Source organism: Bubalus bubalis, chromosome 11, assembly GCF_019923935.1.
Source record: "Bubalus bubalis isolate 160015118507 breed Murrah chromosome 11, NDDB_SH_1, whole genome shotgun sequence".
NCBI lineage: Eukaryota > Metazoa > Chordata > Mammalia > Artiodactyla > Bovidae > Bubalus > Bubalus bubalis.
Window position 1 is genome coordinate 52,612,788 of NC_059167.1, and position 13,623 is coordinate 52,626,410.

Below are 13,623 nucleotides of genomic sequence, written 5' to 3' on the forward strand. Positions count from 1 at the left end.
ATACGTCTTGGTATGGGATTTGTCCTCTGCATGGTAGGATGTTAGCAGCATCACTAGCCTCTACTCACTAGATGTCATCCCTCCCCCTGCCCCCCACCCCCACCCCCAGCTGAGTTGTGGCCAGAAGCCATCATCTCCAGATGATGCCAAATATCCCTTGAGAGGCAACATCACTCCTGTTTGAGAACCACTGATTTAGAGAATGAACATTTGACTTGGCTATTTGCTGTTAATTAAGGGCACAAACTCAGTCAAGTAACTGCTCCATTTGCAGATCTTACTCTGTTGAGATGCAAACAATTTCTCCTCAGTAGAAGGAAGATTCCAAATGTTATGGTTTCCTATTATCTTGCAGGGCATTAGCCAGTGGTGTATCTGCAAGAGGAACTTGACTCTAGCCTTCTTTTATCAGTTCAGTTCAGTTGCTTGGTCGTGTCTGACTCTTTGCGACCCCATGGACTACAGCACGCCATGCCTCCCTGTCCATCACCAATTCCTGGAGTTTACTCAAACTCATACCAATTGAGTCAGTGATGCCAACCAACCATCTTATCCTCTGTTGTCCCCTTCTCTTCCCGCCTTCAATCTTTCCCAGCATCAGGGACTTTTCAAATGAGTCAGCTCTTTGCATCAGGTGGCCAAAGTATTGGAGTTTCAGCTTCAGCATCAGTCCTTCCAATGAACACCCAGAACTGATCTCCTTTTGGATGAATTGGTTGGATCTCCTTGCAGTCCAAGGGACTCTCAAGAGTCTTCTCCAACACCACAGTTCAAAGGCATCAATTCTTCGGTGCTCAGCTTTCTTCACACATGACCACTGGAAAAACCATAGCCTTGATTAGACGGACCTTTGTTGACAAAGTAATGTCTCTGCTTTTTAATATACTGTCTAGGTTGGTCATAACTTTCCTTCCAAGGAGTAAGCGTCTTTTAATTTCATGGCTGCAATCACCATCTGCAGTGATTTTGGAGCCCCAAAAAATAAAGTCTGACACTGCTTCCACTGTTTCTCCATTTGCCATGAAGTGATGTGACCAGATGCCATGATCTTAGTTTTCTGAATGTTGAGCTTTAAGTCAACTTTTTCACTCTCCTCTTTCACTTTCACCAAGAGGCTCTTTAGTTCTTCTTCACTTTCTGCCATAAGGGTGGTGTCATCTGCGTATCTGAGGTGATTGATATTTCTTCCGACAATCTTGATTCCAGCTTGTGCTTCATCCCGCCCAGCGTTTCTCATGATGTACTCTGCATATAAGTTAAATAAGCAGGGTGACAATATACAGCCTTGACAAAATCCTTTTCTGATTTGGAACCAGTCTGTTGTTCCACGTCCAGTTCTAACTGTTGCTTCCTGACCTGCATATAGGTTTCTCAAGAGGCTGGTCAGGTGGTCTGGTATTCCCATCTCTTTCAGAATTGTCCACAGTTTATTGTGATCCACACAGTCAAAGGCTTTGGCATAGTCAAGAAAGCAGAAATAGATGTTTTTCTGGAACTCTCTTGCTTATTCCATGATCCAGCAGATGTTGGCAATTCCATCTCTGGTTCCTCTGCCTTTTCTAAAACCAGCTTGAACATCTGGAAGTTCATGGTGTGTGTACAAATAGCAAGTTTCTCAAAATGCTCTTGGAACCAGCTTCACTATCTGACTGTTTCCATTAAGTAGTCAGCTGAGCATTTGATGCATTTCAGTGTATGTTTGGAAAGAGTTTTTTTTAACTTTTGGGAAAATTATGCATTAGCATGGTTAACTTTTCCTGGCAAACTCATGACTTGGGACTGCCAGTGTGAACTTTGGTCAGAAGGCTCCTAGCTTTCGGATTTGGTTTCCAAGCCTTCTCAGATCTCTCCCTGTGGTACTTCTACATTCTTCCTGTCCCTCACAACCCTTTCCTCTGGCTGTTCCCATAGACCAGCCACCTACCTGGTTGGGCCCTCATCATATCCACTTGACCACCTGTCATATCTGCCCTGCAGTCCTCCTCACTGCCAGTCTTTTGCTCTTTCCTCCCATCCCTGGTAAAGTCCACCACTAAATAAGGATTTCTGAACCGTGGCTCTGACATGAGGGTTGCAGGACAAAGACTCCAGGCAGCAGAAACACAGAATTTTTTTTTTTTTCTTTTTAAAAATTTTGTTGAAGTATAGTTGATGTACAATATTGTGTTAATTTCTATTGGACAGCAAAGTGACTCAATTACATATATGTGTGTATGTATATATATTCTTTTCCATTATGTTTTGTCATAGGCTATTGAATATCGTTCCCTGGGCTATACAGTCAGACCTTGTTGTTTATCTTGTATAATATAGATAGTTTGCCTCTGCTAATCTCAGACTCCCATTCCTTCTCTCTCCTACATCTCCGCCTCCTTGGCAACCACAGATCTGTTCTCTGTATCTGTGAGTCTGGGGTGTGTGTGTGTGTGTGTGTGTGTGTGTGTGTGTGTGTGTACACCACACACCACATTTTCTTTATCCATTCACTGTCAATGGACATTTCCATGTCTTGGCTACTGTGAGTACTGCTGCAGTGAAAAAATTGGTCTTTGAGATTCAAGGTCAGAGGTTCGGATTAAGGTTTAGAGATAGGTTCCCACACAGTGAGGAAAGGGAGACCCAGAGAAGTCAAATGCTGTGCTAAGTTGCTTCAGTCAAGTCTGACTATTTTCAACCCCATGGACTGTAACTCACCAGGCTCCTGTGGCCATGGCATTTCCCAGGCAAGAATACTGGAGTGGATTGCCATTTCCTTCTCCAGGGGATCTTCCCAATCCAGGGATCGAACCCACATCTCCTGTGTCTCCTGCATTGGCAGGCAGTAGCTGATTATAAAATCACACAGAGAGGGAGAGGAATCATTTTGAAGAGGTTAGTCATCAGGTTGAATGTCCTGAGGTGGTCTCTGGACACTGGCTTTTGCATAAATCCCAGATATTACCTCTTCCCCTGTCGTTTCCTTTCCATTATGTCATTCCATTGCACTCCATAAATCCCAGGTGTTACCTCTTTCCCCGTCATTTCCATTCCATTTCATTGCAAGGCAGAAAATGGTTGCATGGCATGGGCATGAGGAAGGTAGTGCCAGTTAACCCAAGTGTTTCGGGCTTCAATCAGAACTTCTCAGGGCAATCCTGACCAACATACCTTGAGCTTTAGTATCTTGCCTGCTTTTACCCGGGAAAGGGCTGTCTGGCTTCCTTCTTCTGCCACTCATTGGATTGTGTGGCTGGTTTTTCCTGATACTCCTGTCGTTAATCTGTTTGCTTTCCACTGGCTGTTTCTGCTTTCTTCCAGCCCACTGGAATCCCAGTGCTACTTCATCTTCCTGCACGAACACCACCACCTAAACTCTCCTTTTTCTGCTTCTCCCACCGAGAACCGATAAGTGTGTTAGCCGCTTAAAAAACTTTCCCCCTACAAGTATAATTGAGTCAGCTTTGTGTCAGATGCTGTTTATCTTTGCACAGTTGTCTAGATCACAATGTGTACCATATCCACTTTTCTTTCCTCAGTCGGGATTGTGATTAGAGCCCCCCTAGAGTATCGTATTTAATACCTGAGCTCTGTGACTCAGAATGTAGCCAAGATTAAATGCTTCTTAATAGAGGTAATAACATTTCATGTGGTGTGTATGTGGCTCAGTTGTGTCTGATTCTTTGTGAGCCCATGGACTGTAACCTGCCAGGCTCCCCTGTCCATGGAATTCTCTAGGCAAAAATACTGGAGTGGGTAGCCATTCCCTTCTCCAAGGGATCTTCCTGACCCAGGGATCAAACCCTTTCCCTCATTGTAGGCAGATTCTTTACCATCTGAGGCACCAAAAATCCCATTATATAATATCAATTAAGATTTAGTTTGTTTGCTTTCTCTTTCTTTATTCAGGTTCTGATATTCCTCACAAAATCACCAGCACTGTGTGGTTTTTCAAAATCATGAACTGGTGTTTATGTAATCAAAATTGAATGTATTTTTAGAGCTTAGTGACACTCCCCCTTCAGGCAGCACTGTGTTCTTAGGTCCCCATGCCCCCACCTCCCCCCCATTCATTGGTGCTTGGCATTTTCCTGAAGTGCCAAGTCAAAAGGCTCACAGCTTTATTTCAAAGCATAGTTGTTTGATCCTATTATAATCATTACCTTGCCTATTTCATTCCATACATCAAAATATATTCCAGATGAATCCAAAATTTAAATGTTAAAAATCACAAAATCTTTTTAAAGAAAATGTGAGTGAATAGTTGTATGGCCCTGGAGTGGAAATGAGCATTCTACGCACTATATGAATTTCAGAAGCCAAAGGGAAAGTATAGATAAATTCAACTACATTTAAGATAACTGCAAACTTCAATACATCAATGCTGACCGTTGGAAAGAACCCCATAAAACATAGTCAAACAACACATTGGGAGGAAATGCCTCTAAAACCAGAACAAAGGATAAATAACTGATAAATTCAAAGAGCTCTTACAAATCAGTTAGAAAAACTAACAGACCTATAAAATGGACAGAAAAAAATCAACAGGAAAGAAATATAAGAAGAAATACAGGGACTGCCCTGGTCCTCTAGTGGTTAGTACTTAGCACTGTCACTTCCAAGGCCTGGGTTCAATTCCTGGTTGGGGAACTAAGATCCTGCAAAGCCTCATAGTGTGGCCAAGAAAAACAGCAAATGGCCAAAAACAGGAAAAGAAGCCCAAGCTCACTAGTAATCAAAGAAAAGTAGACAGAAATTATAGTGGGATAGCATTTGTCATCTTCTGATTGTGGGAAAGACAAAAAAGAACAATAATATCCGGGAATGCTGAGGGGAAACAATTACTTTTGTGGTTAAAGTCGGTAAAACCTTTTGCTGCTGCTGCTGCTAAGTCGCTTCAGTCGTGTCCGACTCTGTGTGACCCCAGAGACGGCAGCCCACCAGGATCCCCCGTCCCTGGGATTCTCCAGGCAAGAACACTGGAGTGGGTTGCCATTTCCTTCTCCAATGCATGAAAGTGAAAAGTGAAGTTGCTCAGTTGGGTACGACTCTTTGCGACCCCATGGACTGCAGCCCACCAGGCTCCTCCCTCCATGGGATTTTCCAGGCAAGAGTACTGGAGTGGGGTGCATTTTGGGTAGTGCCAATTTAGACAATTTTAAAGCTGTATAATCTTTGACCTAGAAATTATTCTTTTAGTAATTTAGTCAATAAAAATAACTGAACAAATACACAAAACTGTAATTTTTAATGTAGCAATTTTTATAATTGGAAATGCATTGGGAATAACTTCATTTACATTGACAAAAATGTATGGACAGTGAATGATTTTCAGTGTGTATTGTAAAGAGAAAAAAGCAAGATTCAAAAGGGCAAATAAAACAGAATCCTCTTTTTTCATCATCATCATCATAATATTGGCTTCCCAGGTGACTCAGTGGTAAAGAATTCACCTGCCAACATAGGAGAAGCAAGAGACATGGGTTCGATCCCAGGGTCGGGAAGATATCCTGGAGGGGGAAAAGACAACCCACTTGAGTACTCTTGCCTGGGAAACCCCATGGACATAGGAGCCTGGAAGGTTGCAGTTCATAGGGTCACAAAGAGTTGGATACAACTGAGCATGCACACACACATATAATAATAATAATAATAATAATAATAAATGTTCACTGCTGTTGATATGCATTTTTCTAGAAGTTTCCTACCATGAGTCAATCATTAGGTTTCTGGATGGATTCAGTGATCTTCCCTCCCTTCAGAGAAGGGCAGGTTTCAGCAATTCAACCACCTGGTCACTCACTAATTCCATAAATGTTTGTTGTGCCCCTGAGGCAGTGAGAGTGAACTTAAGTAAACTGACTCTGAAACTGATTGCCTGAGTGTGAACCCATTACATGGTGCTCTTCTTGGGCAGGTTAATTTCTCCCCTTCGACATGATCCACTCTACCTTCCACTGTGAGTGGAGAAACTGAGGCCCAGTGAAGGTAAAGCCTGCGTTCTTGATGGCTTCTCAGGGAGAGGCAGAGGCCGAGCTGGAATTGCTCCAGGAGAGGCAGCCTGGCTAGGAACTGTGTTCCTAGTGTGGTCAGTGAAGTGCGGATAAGGGAGTGGTCGTCAGGTCAGACCCCGGGGTACAAATTCTGACCCTGCCACCGGCTAGTTGTGTAGCCTTGAGTAAGTTACTCCGTGTCTCTCTGCCTTACAGGATGTGTTGTGAGAATTAAATGTGAAGGGCTTGAGACAGTGCCTGGAACACAATATGTTTCAGTCTATGTTGCTTATTATTTGCAAGCCTTCAGGGATTAAGAGGTGGGCCAGAAAGCATGGTCCTTGCAACTGAAGGAATTTATGACATTGTGGAGACAGTGTTGGGAAATACTATGATGAAGTAATGTTTCAGGATCTTAAGAGAACAAGGAAGCGGGGGGTCACAACCAAGCTGAGGCCCAGAGGTGGCAGGGGTGGCCTTACCCTCTGGGTGAAGGCAATAAACTGGGTCAAAGTCCAGAGCTGAGCAGAGAAGTGGTCATTTCCAGGAGCTGAATGTAAAGTGGGAGAAATTCTTGATCTCGTGCTAGGGTGAGGAATGCTATTGTTGTCTTGAGGATAAGGCAACTAAGTTGAACCTTCAGCCTGATTGTTTCCTCTGACTCAACTCTTTGCCTGACACATCTGTACACTCATCCAGCATGAGCCTAAAAGCTACCTCCTTCGGGATGTCTTCCAGGGATCCCAATTTCCCACAGAGCTTTCAGTCTACTTGGTATGAGTATCCTTGGTACTTTCCACACTTAACTGTCCCTGATTGTTGATTGCTCTTCCCTACTAAACTGTGAGCTCCTCCATGACTGTATTATATTTGCATGGCACTTGTTTACCAGTGCATGCCTGTTGGTATGGATGAGATAATGGAGGCAGGGAGAGGGTATGGGAGCTTCCCAAGGAGAAAGAGGTCCAATTTCTGTTTTGAATCCCTGAATTCCACACCCATTCTACCATGGGCTCCTGTCAACTGTCAACCATGGGAAGCGTACCCAGACCAGAAGTGGGCTGCAGCTGCCCAGCTTTACTGTCCAGGGCAAAGATAATGCTTGTACTGAATACTCTGTAATAACCTACAAGGGAAAAGAATCTGAAAAGGAATATATATATATATGAGTGAGTGAAAGTCACTCAGCTATGTCCAACTCTTTGCAACCCCATGGACTATAGCCCACCCATTTCCTTTTTCCATGGGATTCTCCAGGCAAGAATACTGGAGTGGGTGGCCATTCCCTTCTCCAGGGGATCTTCCCGACCCAGGGATCAAAGCCGGGTCTCCTGAACTGCAGGCAAATTCTTTACCATCTGAGTCACTGTATATACATATGTAACTGAGTCACTGTGCTGTACACCTGAAACAAACATGACCCTATAAATCAATCACACTAAAGTTTGAAAAAAGTAACAAAGAAAAAAAAAAAAAGACAAAACTAGTCTCCCATGAGCTGGAACTACAGTATTTGAAGCCTTGAGAGGTACCATGGACCAAGTTTGGTCTGTCTGGCCTCCCAGTTGCTCAGGAATCCACTCTGCCTTTCCGACCAGCAGGTGTAGGTGGGGGAGAAGTCACAGACACCACTGGTTCCTACAAGCCTGCACTCCTCCTCCTCACCTTGCCCTCTGCTCCCCACCCAAGAAGGTGGACTCTCTCCACCCAGGGCGCAGCATGTTGTTGCAACAGTCTATGACTGAAAGATGGCGATGACCATAACCACACACGCGAAACCTTCTAGGGGTCCACAGGGTATACGGTAGATATGACCTTATGGGCTCAGATAGCTAGAGAGGGTCCCATCCTAGAAGTACTTTCTTTTTGTCCTCTCCAAAAGGATGGCATGAAGGACCAGTAGTTTTCTTATTTCTATTTTGTTTTTTGAGCTCAAGAAACTAGAACCAAGATATGTGTTGTTTTGTCATCTAATGCATTTTAATATTCCATATTAGTTGGCATGGTGGTCATTTTCCTTTAAAAGATCATATAAGTGAAGTGGCGCTTTGTGTTTGGTGGTGCAAGTGTTTCAATTATTTTATTTAGGTTCTTGTTAGAATGTCCAATTTTACATTTATTAAAAAGATATTTTCTATTAGTATCCAGCTAGACTTAAATACATGCACATACACACAATCCTACATTACACACCCCCCTCCCCCAAATAAAGACTAGATCTGTTCACACAGACCTGCAAAGAGGTAAAATAAAGAAAAAGCATCATGTTTGACTTCTGCAATCAAAGACAGCATGATTTTTTTTTTAATTGAACTATAGTTGATTTAAAATACTGTGTTAGTTTCTGGTATATAGCAAAGTGATTCATATATATATATATTTCTTTTCATATTCTTTTTTATTGTTTATTACAGGATATGGAATATAGTTCCGTGTGCTATACAGTAGGACCTTGTTGTTTATTCTATATACAGTCATGTGTGTCTGCTGATCCCAAATTCCCAATTTATCTCTCCCCTAGCCCATTTCCTCCTTTGTAACCATAAATTTGTTTTCTGTTTGTTAGACTGTTTCTGTTTTGTAAACAAGTTCATTTGTATCATATTTCAGATTCTACATATATGTGATATCATATGGCATTTGTTTTTCTCTGACTTTTTTCACTTAGTGAGGTAATGTCTAGCTCTATCCATGTTGCTGAAAATGGCATTATTTCATTTTTTGTGGTTAAGTAATATTCCATTGTATAAAGATACCACATTTTTATCCATTCCTCTATCAATGGACATTAGATTGCTTCCACATCGTGGCTATTATTAAAGAGTGGAGAGCACTATTTTGTTTTGCTTCCTAAGATCCAAAATCACTGCAGATGGTGACTGCAGCCATGAAATTAACAGACGCTTACTCCTTGGAAGGAAAGTTATGACCAACCTAGATAGCATATTCAAAAGCAGAGACATTACTTTGCCAACAAAGATTCGTCTAGTCAAGGCTATGGTTTTTCCTGTGGTCATGTATGGATGTGAGAGTTGGACTGTGAAGAAAGCTGAGGGCTGAAGAATTGATGCTTTTGAACTGTGGTGTTGGAGAAGACTCTTGAGAGTCCCTTGGACTGCAAGGAGATCCAACCAGTCCATTCTAAAGGAGATCAGCCCTGGGATTTCTTTGGAAGGAATGATGCTAAAGCTGAAACTCCAGTACTTTGGCCACCTCATGCGAAGAGTTGACTCATTGGAAAAGACTCTGATGCTGGGAGGGATTGAGGGCAGGAGGAGAAGGGGACGACAGAGGATGAGATGGCTGGATGGCATCACTGACTTGATGGACATGAGTCTGAGTGAACTCCGGGAGTTGGTGATGGACAGGGAGGCCTGGCGTGCTGTGATTCATGGGGTCGCAAAAAGTCGGACACGACTGAGCGACTGATCTGATCTGAAGATGATTCTAAAATAGCTTTTTTTAAAAATTTAAAAAATAGTATGCCTGTGCATTCTAGATAAATTAGAAAACTGATGAGACAAAAAGGGGAAACTGAAAACCAGCAACAATCACACAACCCAGAATACCATGGTTAATATTTTAGTACATTCCTTTCCAGACATTTCCCTGAAATGTGTTTTCAAATAAGAAACAAATAAGGGTGGTGTTGTTATAGGGATGGGAGGGGTGGTGGTAGAGAGTACAGAAATTAGAGCTCCTGTTCTGAACTTTGCAGGTTTCAGAACTTCTTTTTACTCCCCGAACCTATGCCTGTTTCATACCTATGTTTCTAAATGTCCCTGAGTTAGGAAACAGCTTTTGCATCTGTGATTCATGTCAGAGACCTGAAAAAATAGTGGCCACGTAAGACAGAAAATTTCTTTCTCATATAAATGAAGCCTAGAAGTAGGCAGTCTAGAACTGGTAAAGGGGCTTGATGGCTCCCTTCCTCAATGTTGCCTCCAGGTCCTAAGTAGCTGCCAGAGCTCCAACCATTACATCTGCTTTCATGATAATAAAAAGAAAGAAGGGCTTAGCCTCTCCCTTTTAAGGAGCTTTCCTATAAGCCCATTTTACACTTTAAATTGTATTTTTGTTTATGATTTTTTCACAGTCAAATCTGTTTCTTTTTTGTTTATAATTTTCAGGTTTTGGTATAATAGTTAAAGTACTTTCCCAACCTAAGTATCATTATTCTGTATATTTCCTGAAATTTTAGAACTGTCTTTTCCTTTTGGTTTTAATCTGTAGTTTATTTATGTTTATAGTGTGGGGTAGGGATCTAACATTCTTTTTCCAAATGACTTCCATAAAGGGATGTTTTCTTTAATCCATAATATCTGTTCCTCTCGTAACAATTAGCCAAGATCCTTCCTGAAACAATGCAGGAGGCATTCAGACAAATTCTTAATCTTCTTTTTCTAGATTTCATTAAAACCTACACTAAATTGTTTGCACTTGTACTTCTAACCATCTCTTTTTTAGTTTTAAACTCTGGTCCTCCATTATATCCAACACATATCTTTTTTTGCACTTATACATGGCATTATAATCTACTTTCAAACATTTCTCCCACACAGGACTATAAACAGCTTTGTTTATGGTTGTTGTTCAGTTGCTAAGTCATGTCTGACTCTTTGTGACCCCACTGTAGCACTCCCGGCTTCCCTGTCCTTAACCGTCTCCTGGAGTTTGCTCAAACTTATGTCCATTGAGTCAGTGATGCCATCCAACCATCTTATCCTCTGTCATCCCATCCTCCTCCTGCCCTCACTCTTTCCCAGCATCAGGGTCTTTTCCAGTGAGGCAGCTCTTGACATCAGGTGGCCAATATATTGGAGCTTCAGCTTCAGTATCAGTCCTTCCAATGAATATTCAGCTTGAGAGTAGGGATTGTCTTAACCCACTTGGTATCTCTAATACTGAAATGTTAGCAGCTTCCTCAATGTTAAATGCAGTGAGTGAATAAAACAGTGTCATTGTATATGTCATTTGTTACAGTTTCCCTTTAAAAGGTTACTTTATCATGACTCAGAAGGAGATAACATCATCTCAAATTAATATGCCTTTAAATTTCAATTGTGGAGGGTTTCTTCTGAGGAAGTTTCTTAAGCAAAATTGATTCCATTAATGCTGCTTGGATTTCAATTGGTTTCAACTCTGTGGTATTGTATTTTTGTGTACAGTTGGAGGGTGCCTCTATCCATCAAGTCCAGTAATTATTAGTAAGCCTTGTTTTCATGACTCCAGTACTTAGAGGACCTTCAAGGGACACCAAGGATGCTGTTCAATTCAGGAAACATTTCTGGTGCATCGTCATTTGCAAGTTCTCGCATGAGCTGCTGTAAGGAGGCAGAGCTGAGTCAAAAATGGTCCTTGCCCTTGGGCTCATGACACCACGATGAGGATGAACAAGTGTGTCTTGATGTGTTCATGGAGTGGGAGTTGGGGTGGCACAGAAAAAGCCTGGCCATGGCTGCCCTTCCATCTGTGGTGCTGAGAAGCAGGAACCCTGGGCTTGGTAGAAAGTGGAGCATCACCCAAAAGTGAGGGCAGAGAGAGTGAGGAAAAGGGGCTTCCTTTATAACTTAGCGAGTGATCCACCTTGGGAATGGGAGGAGCAGGGAGAGTTGGATTAGTTTACCTGAGGAGATTGTTTTCTTCTTTTCTCTCAGAAGTTTCCTCTGCATTTAGCGAGTAAGTTCTTACTGAGTTCTGTGGGGGTTTTGTTTTTTTTTTTTCTTCTTCTTCCTTTTTTCTTTTCTTTCTTGAATCTTTTTTCTTTAGAAGTGTGGAGTGTGTCCAGGGGGAGGGAGAGTTTTGCGTGGGACCAGAGAGTGCCCCCAGCCAGCCAACCTTAGCTGAGCCTGAGTTGTGTTCTACACCCCTGATTGGAGACAAAGATGATCACGCTGGGCCTCTGAACCACTTCTCTGTGGCTAGAGGCCATAGTCCATCTTCTCCAAGAGCGTACTGATACAGAACATTGAATGAGGTTAGGGCTTAAAGTACCTATACCCCACCTTTCTTAGCACCTTCTCTCTCTTTCAGACTCCAGTTTGACCTATCTGATAACATATTAACTTGGCTTGGTTATCTTTTTTTATTTCCTCTGTCTCTGAGTCATGGCCCCTTCTCCTTAGCCAGTCAGTGGGGCTCCCCTTGCTCTCTCTGACCACATGCAAATTTTCTCTTCTGGGGAGCCTTAGAATTCTGCTAATACCTACTGCACTAGGAAGTGAGAGAGAACGAATATGTTTTCAGGAGCTTGCAGTTACTGAGAGGACAAAACTGACAGATACTAGAGGTGAATACCACCCTAATGAAATAAGTAAAAGGATGCATTTGCTAGTTTGTAAACTCAGCATCAAATGGTTGGATCTCTGCTGCCTGGACCTTCCTCTGACCCTCTTGTTGGGTGTGTGTGCATGTGTGCACACTGGGCTGTGTCCGACTCTTTGCAGTCTTTCTCAGAGTAGGCTGCCAGGCTCCTCTGTCCATGGGATTCTCCAGGCAAGAATACTGGAGTGGGTTGTCATTTCCTACTCCAGGGGATCTTCCTGACCCAGGGATGGAAACTGTGTCTCTTGAGTCTCCTGCATTGGGAGGTAGATTCTTTACTGCTGCGCTCTCTGGGAAGCCCAGGGTTCCCTGTACCTCCATCAAGGTTAACACCAAACTCTACTGCATTCTTCCAGATCCATCATGTTGAGCCTGCCTTAGTTTCCCCATTGTTGAAACTCCTAGAACATTTCACAAACAGAGGTTTGTGATTAAAGACCATGGAAGCAGGTAAAACTGCTTGCCAATAATCAGATGAAACTCATGATTAGGAGAAAAGGATTGAGGAGTCTGAGTGCAAAAAGTCTGCTATTTCAGAAATGAAACCAAAGCAATAGTCCTTGTGATAACTCAGGACTGTGTCAGATTTATATTTATTATTGGGTTTAATGTTGCTTTTATTTTCAATACTTGAGGGAGGTGAGTGTGTGTGTGTACCTGTATGCTCAGTCATGTGCGACTCTTTGTGACCCCACTGGGATTTTCCCGGCAAGAATACTGGGGTGGGTTGCCATTGCCTCCTCCAAGGGGTCTTCCTGATAGAGGGATCGAACCTGTGTCTCCTGCACTGACAGGTGAATTCTTTACCACTGAGCCACCAGGGCCCTCATCAATTTCATTGCTCAAGACTTGAAAATATCTTTGTCCCCAGGCTCACTTGGCTTTATTGTATCTCAACAAGGCTAAAGGAAACCCACATGAAGGGATTAATTTCCTAGGTCTGGGTTCCTGCCTTGAAACTTGCTTGGTCGCCAGGCACTCTGAGACTGGGCTGTTCCTCCTTTCTTCTTCTTCTTCTTCTTTTTTTTTTTAAAGTATTTATTTATTCATTTTACTATCTGCATTGGGTCTCAGTTGTGGCACTAGGGGTCTTCCTTGTGTTGCTCAGACTTCCTAGTTGTGGCACAGGGGCTCAGTAATTGTGGTACACAGCCTTAGTTGCCTGACGGCATGTGGGATCTTAGTTACCCAGTCACAGATGGAACCTGTGTCCCCTGCATTGCAAGGCAGATTCTTAACCATGGGGCAGACCCCGGTTCCTCCCTCTTGCTAGTGCTGAACTTTCTCTTCAAGGCCAGCACGGAGTTAAGGTGTGGAATCTGCTGTATTG

General features: G+C 42.7%; 1 protein-coding gene across 3 annotated transcripts in view; it reads left to right on the plus strand.

Moving 5' to 3' along the window:
* Positions 1-13,623, plus strand: part of GCNT3 (glucosaminyl (N-acetyl) transferase 3, mucin type) — a 137,541-nt gene that overhangs the window by 117,646 nt on the left and 6,272 nt on the right. The gene's annotated exons all lie outside the window — the stretch shown is intronic.